This window comes from Diplotaxodon limnothrissa, linkage group LG12, assembly GCF_057381915.1.
Source record: "Diplotaxodon limnothrissa isolate DT_005_m linkage group LG12, D_limnothrissa_male_GT1.1, whole genome shotgun sequence".
In the NCBI taxonomy this organism is placed as follows: Eukaryota; Metazoa; Chordata; class Actinopteri; order Cichliformes; family Cichlidae; genus Diplotaxodon; species Diplotaxodon limnothrissa.
The window spans coordinates 33,530,697-33,544,342 of NC_140607.1; positions in this window are offsets into that span (position 1 = coordinate 33,530,697).

Sequence of the window (13,646 nt, forward strand, 5' to 3'; positions counted from 1 at the left end):
CTTTTGGTTTGCTTGTTTTTTAACGGTTATCATGCTGCACCATTCTGTCGTTACTTAATAATCTCAGACACGATTTATATTACTCCTCAGGGTTGTTTACATGACGACTGATTATTTGTGAGAGACCTGTTTTAATTGTTGAAAAGTTATTTTACTTCATTGATTTTAGTTTCAGTTAGTTTTCTTCAGTTAGTTTCCAGTCTGTGTTTGCTCATATCAGTTTAGTTTTTATTGTTTAAAACTGTTTCAGTTTGTTTAGTTTTTTTTATTAGTTTCAGTTTTTTTAATATGTCAGAGGCACGATTTACAAAACTCACTGTAGGTGTAACTAGGTAAGCTTATTCTTACTGTTATAACAAACTGAACTTTGCAACAAATGTGTTTTCTTTATTGCAGGGAATAGGTAAGGTTAAAGTTTAACAACAAACACTGAGCCTCACTTTTGATATTTGCAGACAAAATGGAAAAAGGTGGATCCAAACACTGTCTCGCAGCCTTTTTGATTAAAATACCTCATATAGCACTAAATCTGGTACCTGAACACATCTTCATTTTTAACATATTTATGGCTGTGATGAACCAGCAACTCTCTCATGTGTTTTAATACCTGTGACATCAGAATCAATCAGAATATTTTATTGATCCCTAGGGAAATTATGTGGATTACAGTTGCTCTCGTATAGTGACAATAAGAAAAACAGAAACAAAAACAAAAAGAGAATAGATTATTAGCAATACAATATGTCAATATAAGGAATAGCACAATATATACAAATCAGCAAACAATAAATATATCCCGAAAATAGACAGCAACATTACCAAGCAGGAAGGAGCATGTGCAAAAGGATGTAACTATTGCAGTGTTTACAGTGTGTTAGATGGAGGAGTTGTACAGGGAGATGGCCACAGGCAGGAATGATTTCCTGTGTCGTTCAGTGGCGCTGTTTGGTAATGTCAGTCTCTCACTGAACGTGCTCCTGTGGCTAGCCAGCATGTCATGGAGTGGGTGGGAGGTATTGTCCAACATTGTCTTTATCTTGGACAACATTCACCTCTCTGACACCGCCTTAAGAGAGTCAAGCTCCATACCCACAACATTACTGGCCTTGTGGATCGGTTTATTGAGTCTGTTGGCATTAGCAATGCTCAACCTGCTGCCCCAGCATGCAACAGCATAGAGGATAGCTCTGGCCACAACAGACTCATAGAAATTTCTGAGCATTTTCCGACAGATGAAGGACCTCACCCGCCTCAGAAAATAGAGACGACACTGGCCCTTCCTGTAAAGTGCAGTGGTGTTTTTGACCGAGTCAAATTTATTGTTTATGTGTACTCCGAGATATTTACAGTCCTCCACAATGTCCACGTTGACCCCCTTGAGTGTCAAAGGGGTCAAGGGTTTCCCGGTATTCCTAAAATCCACAATTAATTCCTTGGTCATGAGTCTGCACACAGACGTCGTGTTGAACATATGGCGCTATGGTGAGGTCAGAATAACTAAGAGCTGATTACGCTCAAAACTGAGACTTTTTTTTTATCTGCCTTGAAAGTTAAATGTTGCTACGAGGGGCGTCATAGTGGAGGCAAAAGTGATGCTCAGATAAAGACAAACAAGGAGCCAAAGGAAGGAGGCAGCAGCAGGTCTCTCTCTCAAGGATGCAACACAAGATAAGCTCATACAGTGGCAATTAAACGTTATTAAAACAGCAAATAGCTTTTATCTGTGGTTGGTTTTAAGGTTGATTTAAAAATTTGCATTCTTTTCTAAACACAAGAGAGTTCAGCTTATTTCAACAAAGAAAATGAAGATATAATTTTTTCATTGTTAAAAATTGTGCAGATAGAAGTAAACTGTGTGTCGAAAACATTAATAGATCAGGTCACCTGCTGGTTTGAAATACTCTCCTTTCTACCTTATTATGAGTAAGCAACAGGGGCACAGGCAATAATCTCGGAGTGGGCAAAAGACGTGATAGAGGCGGATGGAAGTGAAGTGAGCGTGGAAAATAAAGGTTTTCTACCACAGAGAAGGGCTTTTGAGTAAGTGGTGAAAATGGTTTTCGGGTAAATGAAGAGGGATGAATCATAATAAATTTAAATGAATATATTTTTCAATAATTTCTATTTTATTATTTCTAAATATGAATTTAATTGTAAAACTCTGGCAGCCTGTTCTTTGTGGGCGGGATCTATTTTCAATGAGCCAATATGGAACGTTGTGGAGGGCAGAGCCTGTTTCAAACATGAAAGCCAAGAGAACGGGGCCATGACGTCAGAAAATCTGACAGCCTGTTCTTTATGGGCGGCCAAATTTCACTGATGCGTGCCAAGCTGGACCAATATGAGATCCAAGCTGGAGAACTCACTGATGAGTCAGTGTCACGCAAAGTGCAAATGAGGAGCACCACTAACAAAAAAGGGGCTCAGGCTTGTTCAGATCAGGAAAAGACCAGCATCTTTGACCTTGAGATGAACCGTCTGGAAGAGCAGCTTAGGCAGAGGGACAGCGAAATCCTGATCCTCAAACAGGACAAGGACAGTCTGTCTGCTGAGCTTGCACAGCTTCAGAAAGGCAAGGAAGAAAAAATTAGGTGCACTCTGCCAAAAAGTGTTCTGGACAAACTTACTCAGGTTAGGAAAGCCTTTCGAAACACTCTGTCGGAAAATCAACTTTTAAAAGAGGATTCAAAGACAGCCAGACAGCAAGTCAAACAGCTGTTGGCCCAAATTTCACTGATGCGTACCAAGCTGGAACAATATGGGATCCAAGCTGGAGAAGAAAAAGAGGAACAGACTTGTTCAGATCAGGAAAAGACCAGCATCTTTGACCTTGAGATGAACCGTCTGAAAGAGCAGCTTAGGCAGAGGGACAGTGAAATCCTGATCCTGAAACAGGAGAAGGACGGTCTGTCTGCCGAGCTCGCAAAGCTTCAGAAACACGAGGCCCCTCTGAAAGAAACTCAGTGGAATCAGAAAACACAGACAGAAAATCTGGAGGAAGAAAAAGAGAAAGTCCTGGAAGATCAGAAACTGGTGAAGGACACAAAAGAAATGCAGAACAAACTGGACACGCAGAGAAAAGAATTAGCGGAGGCTAAGACGGAGATAGAAGACACGGCAACCCCAGAGTCCTCCTCATTAGAAATACAGGAGGTGAATCAGAGCGCTGAGAAGGGCGGAGTCAACACGAAAACACAGAACATGGGGGAGAAGTTGTGTGTCCACAGAGTTATTCAGTTGGTGGTTTCACAGGCCATAGAAAAAGTCTCTTCTAAATACAAGCTCTTCACAGAGCGCCTGACTCCTGACTGCATCAGCGATCGCCTGATTGAGAGAATCTGGCCTGAAATTGGGCTGAAACATTTGGACATATCCACAAAATGGCTGAAAAAGATAGACAAGGCCATTCTCAAGGATCTGTGCCAAACACACAACTGCAAGGAAAAGTATCTGATTTTTTATCTGAGGGAACAACTTGATAATATCACAGTCCCAACCTTCACCAAACACCTTTTGGCTTTACCAAGACGAGTACTCAGTGTCTCTAAAAACAGGGAAGAGTACAAAGAAGTGGTGAAAAATTTCACTAAAGATCTGGTAATGCACGCCATGAGCCAAGAAAATGAGACAGCGACATAGCATCCAGGAACATCAGATTTCATTATACAGAGGCTTTCCCATAAGGTCTGGGACAAAATCTTGTCCAAAACCTACAAAATGTCCTTAGAGAACATTGAACAGCTCAGCCTGACGGTGTACAACGAACTCCATGACAGGTGGCCTTCTCTAGTCTTCTTAATGAAGTCAAACAACCCAGTGGCTGACGAAGCAATCGTCAAAACCTTCAAAACACATGCCAAACTGAGGAGCCAAAATATCATTCCTTAGGGCTTTCTCATGTGCACGCTAAAATTGAACTGAAACGTGCATGTGATTACGTGACAAAGCTCTGAAACTGGCTTAAAATATGCATTTACATTGGGCAATCTAAATTTAATTTTAAAACCAGAGTGGTTAAAAAATAACTACCGTACTCTTCTCTTCCCAACTTCCTTCCCTCATCACCAACTGGCCGAGGCAGATGGCCACCCCATCCCAGAGCCTGGTTCTGCCGGAGGTTTCTCTCTTTTAAAAGTGAGTTTTTCCTTCCCACTGTCCCCAAAGTGCTTGCTCTAGGGGGTTGGAGTTTTTGTGCATTATTGTAGGGTCTTGACCTTACAATATAAAGCACCATGAGGGAAGTGTTGTTGGGGTTTGGTGCTGTTTCTTAACTCAAAATGTCCAATTACAACAGGACATTTTGAGTTGAGAAACAGCACCAAACCACTAGACAAAAGGAAATAAAAATTAATAATAAAAAAACCCCTGAAAATTTAAATAGTTAAAAGTTGAAATGTAAATAGTTGGTTTTTCTATTATATGATTTATTTATTAGATTTTATGTGGAGTGAATAAATAAAAGTATATTTATGGTGCCTGCTAGAGACAAAGCACGTACAAACCCCAAAACACGTAAAAATTCCAAAACACGTAAAAACTCCATAGCATCTACAAAGGCTGTGTAATTTTGTAGATAATGTCATTGCCTTATGCTCACTGTCGGCAGGTGCAGAAATGAGGTTTTGCCAGGACACTGCTGTCACTAGCACAACAACAGTGGCCTCAATGGAGACAGAGAGACAGCTCCTGAACTTGCACAGACCTCTAACACAGTTGACCGTAACACGGAAATGCCAGTTGATATTTCACAGGAAACAACAGTCAACTTGCACAGCACAACAGAAGATTGCCCTGGTGCCAGATTTATCACTAATATCCAAAATACCAATAATGTCAAGGTTATTCAATTTAACATCTTTAAAAACCTGGAATTCAGTTTAATACGAAAAACCGAAAAAACAATTGTCATGCCCAATACTCCAATAGACAAGAAAGATCGTGATGACACTCAGGCTGTAGGAGAGGGAATGGGGTCTTTCAAGCAGTCACACTTCAACTGTGTAACTCCCTTGTCCTTATGGTGCATTGACACTACTGACACTTTTCAAAAGCAGTCTAATGTTAGAAGAGCTTTTATGTAAACTGTTTCTGTTGTTATTATTATTATCATCATTATTATATATTTTATTAATTATATTTTTATTATGATGTTGATTTGGGTGACAATTATTTGACAAATATTATATATTAATTTTCTAAACATATTAACCATCCTTATGCTTAAAAAAAAAACAACTTAAAAATATTTTTTTTCTTTTAAACTTGTGTATTGTTTGACTTCTAAAATGTTTGTATCAGGTGTAAAATTACTTTTTAACTAAAGTTGTTTTTAATGTGAGCAGCTCCTATCCGGTTGTTCAGTCTGACATCACTAGCCGTGTCTGGACCTAAACTCCGCTGCAGGTCCATATATCAAACGATCACTATGGCATTACTGAGAGTTGAAAAACTGTCTAAAGTCTTTCATCTTTAATAAAATGATCAGCGTTCTGCTCTACCAGGTGTAACAATTGAGTTTAACATCCAGGCATCCATGAAAACGGAATTTATGACATTTAACGGAGTTAGAAGTTAGCAGGGAGTTAGCTCGCTAGCTTCTATCTAAACACAATATAGCATGTCCTGACTGCTGGGTTTTGGAAACAAATTAAAACATACAGCTCTGTTATCACTTCCAGCTTAAATGAAGACAGAAAACTAAACAGCAGTGATGTTTGTAGGGTTATTGAAGTGGGCTAGCTGGTATATAATGATGTGCTACGTGACCGCTAGCAACACAGCTATGTTAGCATAATATAAACAAGCTAACTTTTTTCCACTCGATAAAAGTTAACGTGAGTGTTCTCGGTGGTCAGGAACAAATGTAATCGCATGGCAGGATGCTGTAAAAGGACCAAACTTCAGCCAGGAGAACAACTGAGATAATCCATCCACAATACGAAGTTAGTCATTCATATACTGCTGCATGGGATGGGCTGTAGTTACACCCTAAGGTTTTAAAAACTGAGCTTAAATAAATGATTTGCGGTAATAAAAGCCGAGGGAGGTCAACAGTGATCACTGACTGTTTTAGGAGCTTTTTGAGATTAAATAGAAGAAAATACATAACAATAAACATGTTAACTCATTCACTGCCAGCCATTTTCAAATCAGGTAACTCCCCACTGCCAGGGTTTTTGAGCATTTTTACTCATTTTTGAAGAGCCACAGAAAACTGTGTGTTATGATCATATAAACGCTGAACCTACCAAAATGAAGAACAGACTCTCTTCTTTCATCCATAAAAAAAGCTTGTTTCTACCATTTTCCATTCTTTAGTAATCAGCTGTAGAAGAGAGGTGGGTTCCACCAAAAATGCCTGTTTTGACCAAAAAAAGGGAGAAAACGAGCTTTTTGTGAAAAATACATTTCAAGCAGAAAAGTGCCTTTGACACTAATATTTCTTGCTTTGTGACACCTCTAACATATAACATAGTTTTTCACTTCTATAAAACAGAAATAACACTGAGAAAGGTTATGTTTTATCAAAACAATTTATTTACAAATATATGAAAAAATAAAATGTACATAGTGAAACATTTATTTCTATAGCCATTGACGTCTATGGCAGTCAACGTAAGTTTTTCAATTGACGTCTATAGACGTCAATGGCAGTGAATGAGAACTCATTCACTGCCATTGACGTCGTAAGTTTTTCAATTGACGTCTATAGACGTCAATGGCAGTCAACGTAAGTTTTTCAATTGACGTCTATAGACGTCAATGGCAGTGAATGAGTTAACTCATTCACTGCCATTGACGTCGAGTCAACGTAAGTTTTTCAATTGACGTCTATAGACGTCAATGGCAGTGAATGAACTCATTCACTGCCATTGACGTCAGTTTTTCAATTGACGTCTATAGACGTCAATGGCAGTCAACGTAAGTTTTTCAATTGACGTCTATAGACGTCAATGGCAGTGAATGAGTTAACTCATTCACTGCCATTGACGTCGTAAGTTTTTCAATTGACGTCTATAGACGTCAATGGCAGTGAATGAGTTAACAACACAAAAGCCATATTTTTAAATTTTTTGATGCATTTATTTATTTATTGACAGTTCCGCTCAGTCGCGGAACTGAAGGTTAATGAGGCAACTTGCCGAAAAATGCAACGAGAATGGTGCTCGTTATGGCAAGACCTAGACCTACGAAGCTCACAAAGTTGCCAAAATCACTCTGTGATGCTTCCTCATGCCTCATCTCATGTTCATTCAACTCCTTTTGAATGATGTCCATCTTGTCATAAAACCTTATATTTTGCTCTATGACAAGCTCGAGGCGCTCATCTATTCTCTCCATTGGCTCACTTTGGGGCTCCTGCGGGTCCATGTCTGAAAAGCACTCAACACAAAAGCCATATTAAACGCAGACTACTTTAGGCCTGGAAGTAGGATTCATCACGTCATCACTGAACAATCGAATTGGCTCGTTTAAAAAGAGGGAGGAGCAGATTGCACCGCCTAGCGTCTAGTCTTCCCCAGTGTTGCCAACTTAGCGACTTTGTCGCTATATTTAGCGAGTTTTCAGACCCCTTAGCGACTTTTTTTCTAAAAAAAAGTCTCTAAAAAGACGTGAAAGCGCGTATCGCTTTTACTCTCAACAAGCAGCGGGTGCTGTAACGCAGTCAGTTCTTCTTTTACTCTTATGCTGTTTTGTGGATCACAAGGTTTAAAACTACTTATAAACACACACACAAAGTAACTCCACCAGAGTGCCTATTTCGGGTCACTTTTGACGGTCCAAGCCCGGGTAAAGGAGCAGGGTTGGAATTGTGACATAAAAAAAAACAATAATTGCTAAAAGACATTTAATTTGTAGTTCTAAATAAACTCTAAATGCATTTAGGACGTTTTTTACTCACTTTATGTCTCTTCCACGATGTTATTTCTCTCTCCAACAACATAGGTTACAATTAGATTAGCAATTTAATTTACTGTCATTGTCTTTGGCAAACATAATTAAAAGTTAATTACTAAACTCTTACTGCCTATATTCTACTCAATAAAGTTCATCTTTTCTTATTCTGTTTTCATTCCGCCATTCTCTCTCTACAGTTTTTGAATTTACATACTGTAACGTACACGGCAGTTTTTTTCTGTACTTCTGCAACCTTTTCTTGGGTTTTCCTATAAGGTATTTGTAATTAATTAACATGAAATTTCCCCTTGTGGGACTAATAAAGGTATCTTATCTTATCTTAAAAAAATTTTTCTTTTTTTGGCTTTACTGGATTCCCACTCACGTAACTTGGCCATTATGCACTATCCAGTAAACAAAATGACTGAACAATATCTTAAATGTTTGAACATGAGCTAGTCATGCCATGTAACGTAATATTCATGTGCAGTATAGCAAGCTCACCTTATAGGGGTGTAAAACATGAGGCGTATGAAGTGATTGTTTAAATTACAGCAGTAGATGCCTGCAGCTGAAACGGTTTTCTGATCTGAACCTGACCCTACTGGTCACGTTTACGGTAATGTTACCAGATATGCGTTGTACTATAGGAAAACAGTGGTGGATCAGTGTGCAAAAAGCCCCCAAAAGAAGCACACAGCTTCTTTAGCTCAAACACTGTCTGATCTCTCTCTTAGATACTGTGCTGTTCCATCTAGTTATTGGTTATTGAGAAATGTTTGGTTATTAATTTATTAAGAGAGTGCAGCTGTTCGGTGAAGTAGGAAAATGCAAAACATGTTACTATAGCTGAATGCTGTGTAAAATACTAGTAATAAATCTAACTCCCATTTATGGCTTTTACTACTGTGGGGCTAAATAAAAAATTACAGACATAATGAAATCTGCTACAATTACAAAGCTTAAGTTTAAAAAAATTATTATTTATTAAGCATTTTTTTTTGCTCTTTTTAAAATTATTTTTGCTAATAATGGACTCAATTTTATATTCAAAGATCTATTAAACTTTTAAACCATTAAATCCAGGAAATTAAATGCTCGTAAATGTACGAGTGTCAAGGGTAGTGTCGTGGATGAGAGAAGGAGGACCCAAACGCTGGACTCACAGGCAGGTAGGTGAAGGTGGATGTTTATTGCCGAAGGAGTGAGCAAACAGTACAGAGGGAGGAAATGGCTGGCTGACTGAATGAACAAAGGACTGACTGACTGACTGACTGGACATACAGACGACATTGACATCAGACATACATCATTAATGACCCGACATTGAATGGGTAGAACAGAGGGCTTAAATACACAGACTGGTGATAATGATGATAATGAGAGACCGGTGAGTACACAGCTGAACATAATGAACTAATGATAATGGGAAGAGGACTGAACATAATGCACACAGACCAAGGCTAACACAATAAAACAGGAAGTGGAACAGGCAGTAGATAAACAGTGAACATGAACTAAGAATACTGGGTCAAAGACCCAGAAACCCTGACAGTACCCCCCCCGCTAAGGCCGGCACCCGACGGCCAAAAGAACGAAAAACCAGAACAGGGCGGGCGGAGGGGGCCCAGGACGGAGGGACGGAGTCCACACAGAGACAGTTCAGGAGGGCGGCCACGTGGAAGGCAGCAGTGACCACTGAGCCGGTCCGGTGGGCGGCTGCGGCGGTCGAGACGAGACAGTTCAGGGGGCCGACCGTGCGGACGGCAACGGCGGCGACGTGGACACAGTTCGGGAGGCCGACCGTGCGGTCGGCAACGGCGACGATGACAGCGCTGGTCCGGGGGCCGACCGTGCGGAAGGCGACGGCGGCCACTCAGGCGAAGAGGGTCCGGGGGCCGGCCGTGCGGAAGGCAGCGGCGGCCACTCAGGCGATGGCGGTCCGGGGGCCGGCCGTGCGGAAGGCAGCGGCGGCCACTCAGGCGATGGCGGTACAGTTCAGGGGGCCGGCCGCGCGGAAGGCAGCGGCGGCGGCTCTCCAGTGTCAGGCGTACTGGCCGAGGCCCGGTGGGCACAGGACCAGTCGAGGCGGGACCAGTCAAGGCGGGACCAGGCAAAGCACAGGCTGAGGCTGCAGCAGACGAAGGCTCTGAGGCTGCAGCAGACGAAGGCTCTGAGGCTGCAGCAGACGAAGGCTCTGAGGCCGGGCCGGGCGTGGGTGCAGCTGAGGCCGGGCCGGGCGTGGGTGCAGCTGAGGCCGGGCCGGGCGTGGGTGCAGCTGAGGCCGGGCCGGGCGTAGCTGAAGCCGAGGCTGAGACCTGACCAGTCGAAGTTGAAGCCTCTGGCTGGAGACAGGCCGGGCCAGCGGGTGCGGAAACCCCTGGCTGAGGAGCGGCCGGGCCAGCGGGTGCGGAAACCCCTGGCTGAGGAGCAGGAGAGCTCACAGCTGGCTCTGGGTGCTGTGGCTGCAGGTCCGGGAACCGAACAGGATGGTGTACGGGCGACTGGGAAACAGGAGGCGACTGGACTGACTGGACAGGGGACTGGGAAACAGGAGCAGACTGGACAGGGGACTGAGCTACAGGAGGTGACTGGAGGACAGGAGGAGACTGAGCTACAGGAGGTGACTGGAGGACAGGAGGAGACTGAGCTACAGGAGGTGACTGGAGGACAGCAGGAGACTGAGCTACAGGAGGTGACTGGAGGACAGCAGGAGACTGGACAGCAGGTGAGGGAGCTGACTGGAGGGAAAGCTGAACAGCAGGTGAGGGAGCTGACTGGAGGGAAAGCTGAACAGCAGGTGAGGGAACTGACTGGAGTGGAGATGCTAAGGGAGGAACAGAGGCAGGAGTGGCTGACAACGGAGCTGAGGTTGGTGTGGCTGACGGCTGAGCTACAGACTGGGCTAGACAGGGAGATAAAGCTACGGCCTGGGCTAATAAAGCTGGTGCATGAGCAGGGGACACCTCAGCTAGTCTAACCAGTGATACTGCGAGGGCGTGAAAAGCTGGATCAGGAGGTGGATGAAAGGGTGAAGTAGTAGGTGGACCGGTTAGCTCTTCCAAGCCTCCAGGGAGGTCAGGCTGGGTTCTGGCTGCCCTCAGCCTGGGCGCTGGGACAGGCACAGAAGGTGGCTGGACACCAGTCACCCCCACCCGAGAAACAGGAGCGGGTGTGGAGGTAGACTGGGTCGCAGCTGCCCTCCTCCTGGGAGCTGGCACTGGAGTGGGTGTAGGCCGACTGATAGGAGTGGAAATAACGACTGGGTGAGTGACACTGACAGGTCTATCGGGTTGTATTCTGGTCTTTCTGCCACCACTATTTACAGTTTTTGACTGAACAGTCTTTGGGGAGCCAGAGCAGAAAAAATCTTCCCAGTCCACATCATCCTCAAGGAGGGAAACTCCCCATGAATCAGAAAAGAGTCTGTTGTGTGTTTTAAGTGGATAATCAGATGAGGGGTGTGGAAAACAGTCACTGGAACTCACCACCGGGAGTTGCTGAACAGAGTCCGTTTTATGGCGGCGTGTGCGCCGCTTTCCCCGGGAAGAGGAAGCGGGCCGGGTAAACGGCTGAGCCTCTGGCGCGGTAGCCTCCGCTGAGCCGAGATGGGAGGTGTAGCCGCTGTGCCGTGGCGAGGCGGAAAGGCTGGAGAGTGAAAAGGCTGGCGGGCGAGCGAGGAGCGAAGCGGCGGGAGAGCGAGCGGCCGAAGCTTGGGCTGTGACGCCCACTCTCCGCGGCGAATGCTCCGGTGCAGCTGAGGCAGCAGGTGGGGGAACGTGGCGTCTCCGAGGCCCGCCCAGAGCCAGGCGAGTCCCCTCGAAGACGTGCTCTCTCTCCGCGAAGAGCCGCTGTTTTCCCCGAAGCCCCTCCGTCCAGCGAAGGAGCGCTGCCTCCTGCCGCTCGAAAAGTTCAGGGTCCGCTGGGTCCACAACGCGGGGTCGGGTCATTCTGTCAAGGGTAGTGTCGTGGATGAGAGAAGGAGGACCCAAACGCTGGACTCACAGGCAGGTAGGTGAAGGTGGATGTTTATTGCCGAAGGAGTGAGCAAACAGTACAGAGGGAGGAAATGGCTGGCTGACTGAATGAACAAAGGACTGACTGACTGACTGACTGACTGACTGGACATACAGACGACATTGACATCAGACATACATCATTAATGACCCGACATTGAATGGGTAGAACAGAGGGCTTAAATACACAGACTGGTGATAATGATGATAATGAGAGACCGGTGAGTACACAGCTGAACATAATGAACTAATGATAATGGGAAGAGGACTGAACATAATGCACACAGACCAAGGCTAACACAATAAAACAGGAAGTGGAACAGGCAGTAGATAAACAGTGAACATGAACTAAGAATACTGGGTCAAAGACCCAGAAACCCTGACAACGAGACCCTCTTTATTTCGTGCTAACAATGAAGGTTTCATAGAAGATTCCATAGGAACTGCTTGGGGTCATTTTCGACCCCACTTGTGGAAGAGTGGGGTAGTGATACAAAAACTGCATTTTTTTTTTTTTAATTAATGAAAAAATAAATAAAAATAGAAATGGCTTCATGTTACAAACATATTTTATGAGGAGTACCTGGAATATGAATATATTACAACTTTTCATTTTAAATATTTTGAAGAAAAACAACCTGTGGGGTCATTTTTGACCCCACGTGTGCATCTAAGGGTTAAAGATTTTATGTGGAGTGAATAAATAAAAGTATATTTATGGTGCCTGCTAGAGACAAAGCACGTACAAACCCCAAAACACGTAAAAACTCCATAGCACGTACAAAGGCTGTGTAATTTTTAAAAGTTTACGCACTTTGGAATACAGTTACGTAAAGTCACAGTTGTTGGACAAAATAAATGTGAAAAATGTTGTTTTGTTTACCCTCGTGATTTTTGAAATGGTTTTATTTACAAACTTGTTTTTGTTTGCGGTCAGCTTTAATATATTTGGTGTCGTATTGGCCGTCTGATAAATTGATTTTGTGACTGTTTTGCTACATGGGGCCCACCCAGTGCCATAAATTAGCCAATTCAAACTAGAAGTAAGATGCAACTACAGAACCCAATGATAATGCCATTCCAACTTTTTAGCTCGTGTTGTACCCACAAAAAACTTGAAAGATGGGGCCCGGATGGATTTCTATGTACTTTGCCTAGTTGGGGTCCATTTAGTTCCCAGATTCTACCAATATAACACCGAGATGGGCTTATAAAATGGGGCCATTATGGAACCCGCGGACAATCACACTTAAAACCCACTTTTTAGTCTTTGTGGTGCCCACATGGTACCCACAAAAAGCTTGAAAGATGGGGCCCGGGGGGGTTTCTGTGTACTTTGCCCAGTTGGGGCCCATTAGTTCCCAGATTTTACCAACATAGCACCTATATGGGCATTTAACATGGGGCCATTACGGAACCTGTGGACAATCCTATATGGGGCCCATTTTTCAGCCCATTTCCAAACCATATGGGCCCCACATATAAATGTTGGCTGGGAAAGTGTTCTGGACAAACTTACTCAGGTTAGGAAGCCTTTCGAAACACTCTGTCGGAAAATCAACTTTTAAAAGAGGATTCAAAGACAGCCAGACAGCAAGTCAAACAGCTGTTGGCCCAAATTTCACTGATGCTACCAAGCTGGAACAATATGGGATCCAAGCTGAGGAAGAAAAAGAGGAACAGACTTGTTCAGATCAGGAAAAGACCAGCATCTTTGACCTTGAGATGAAC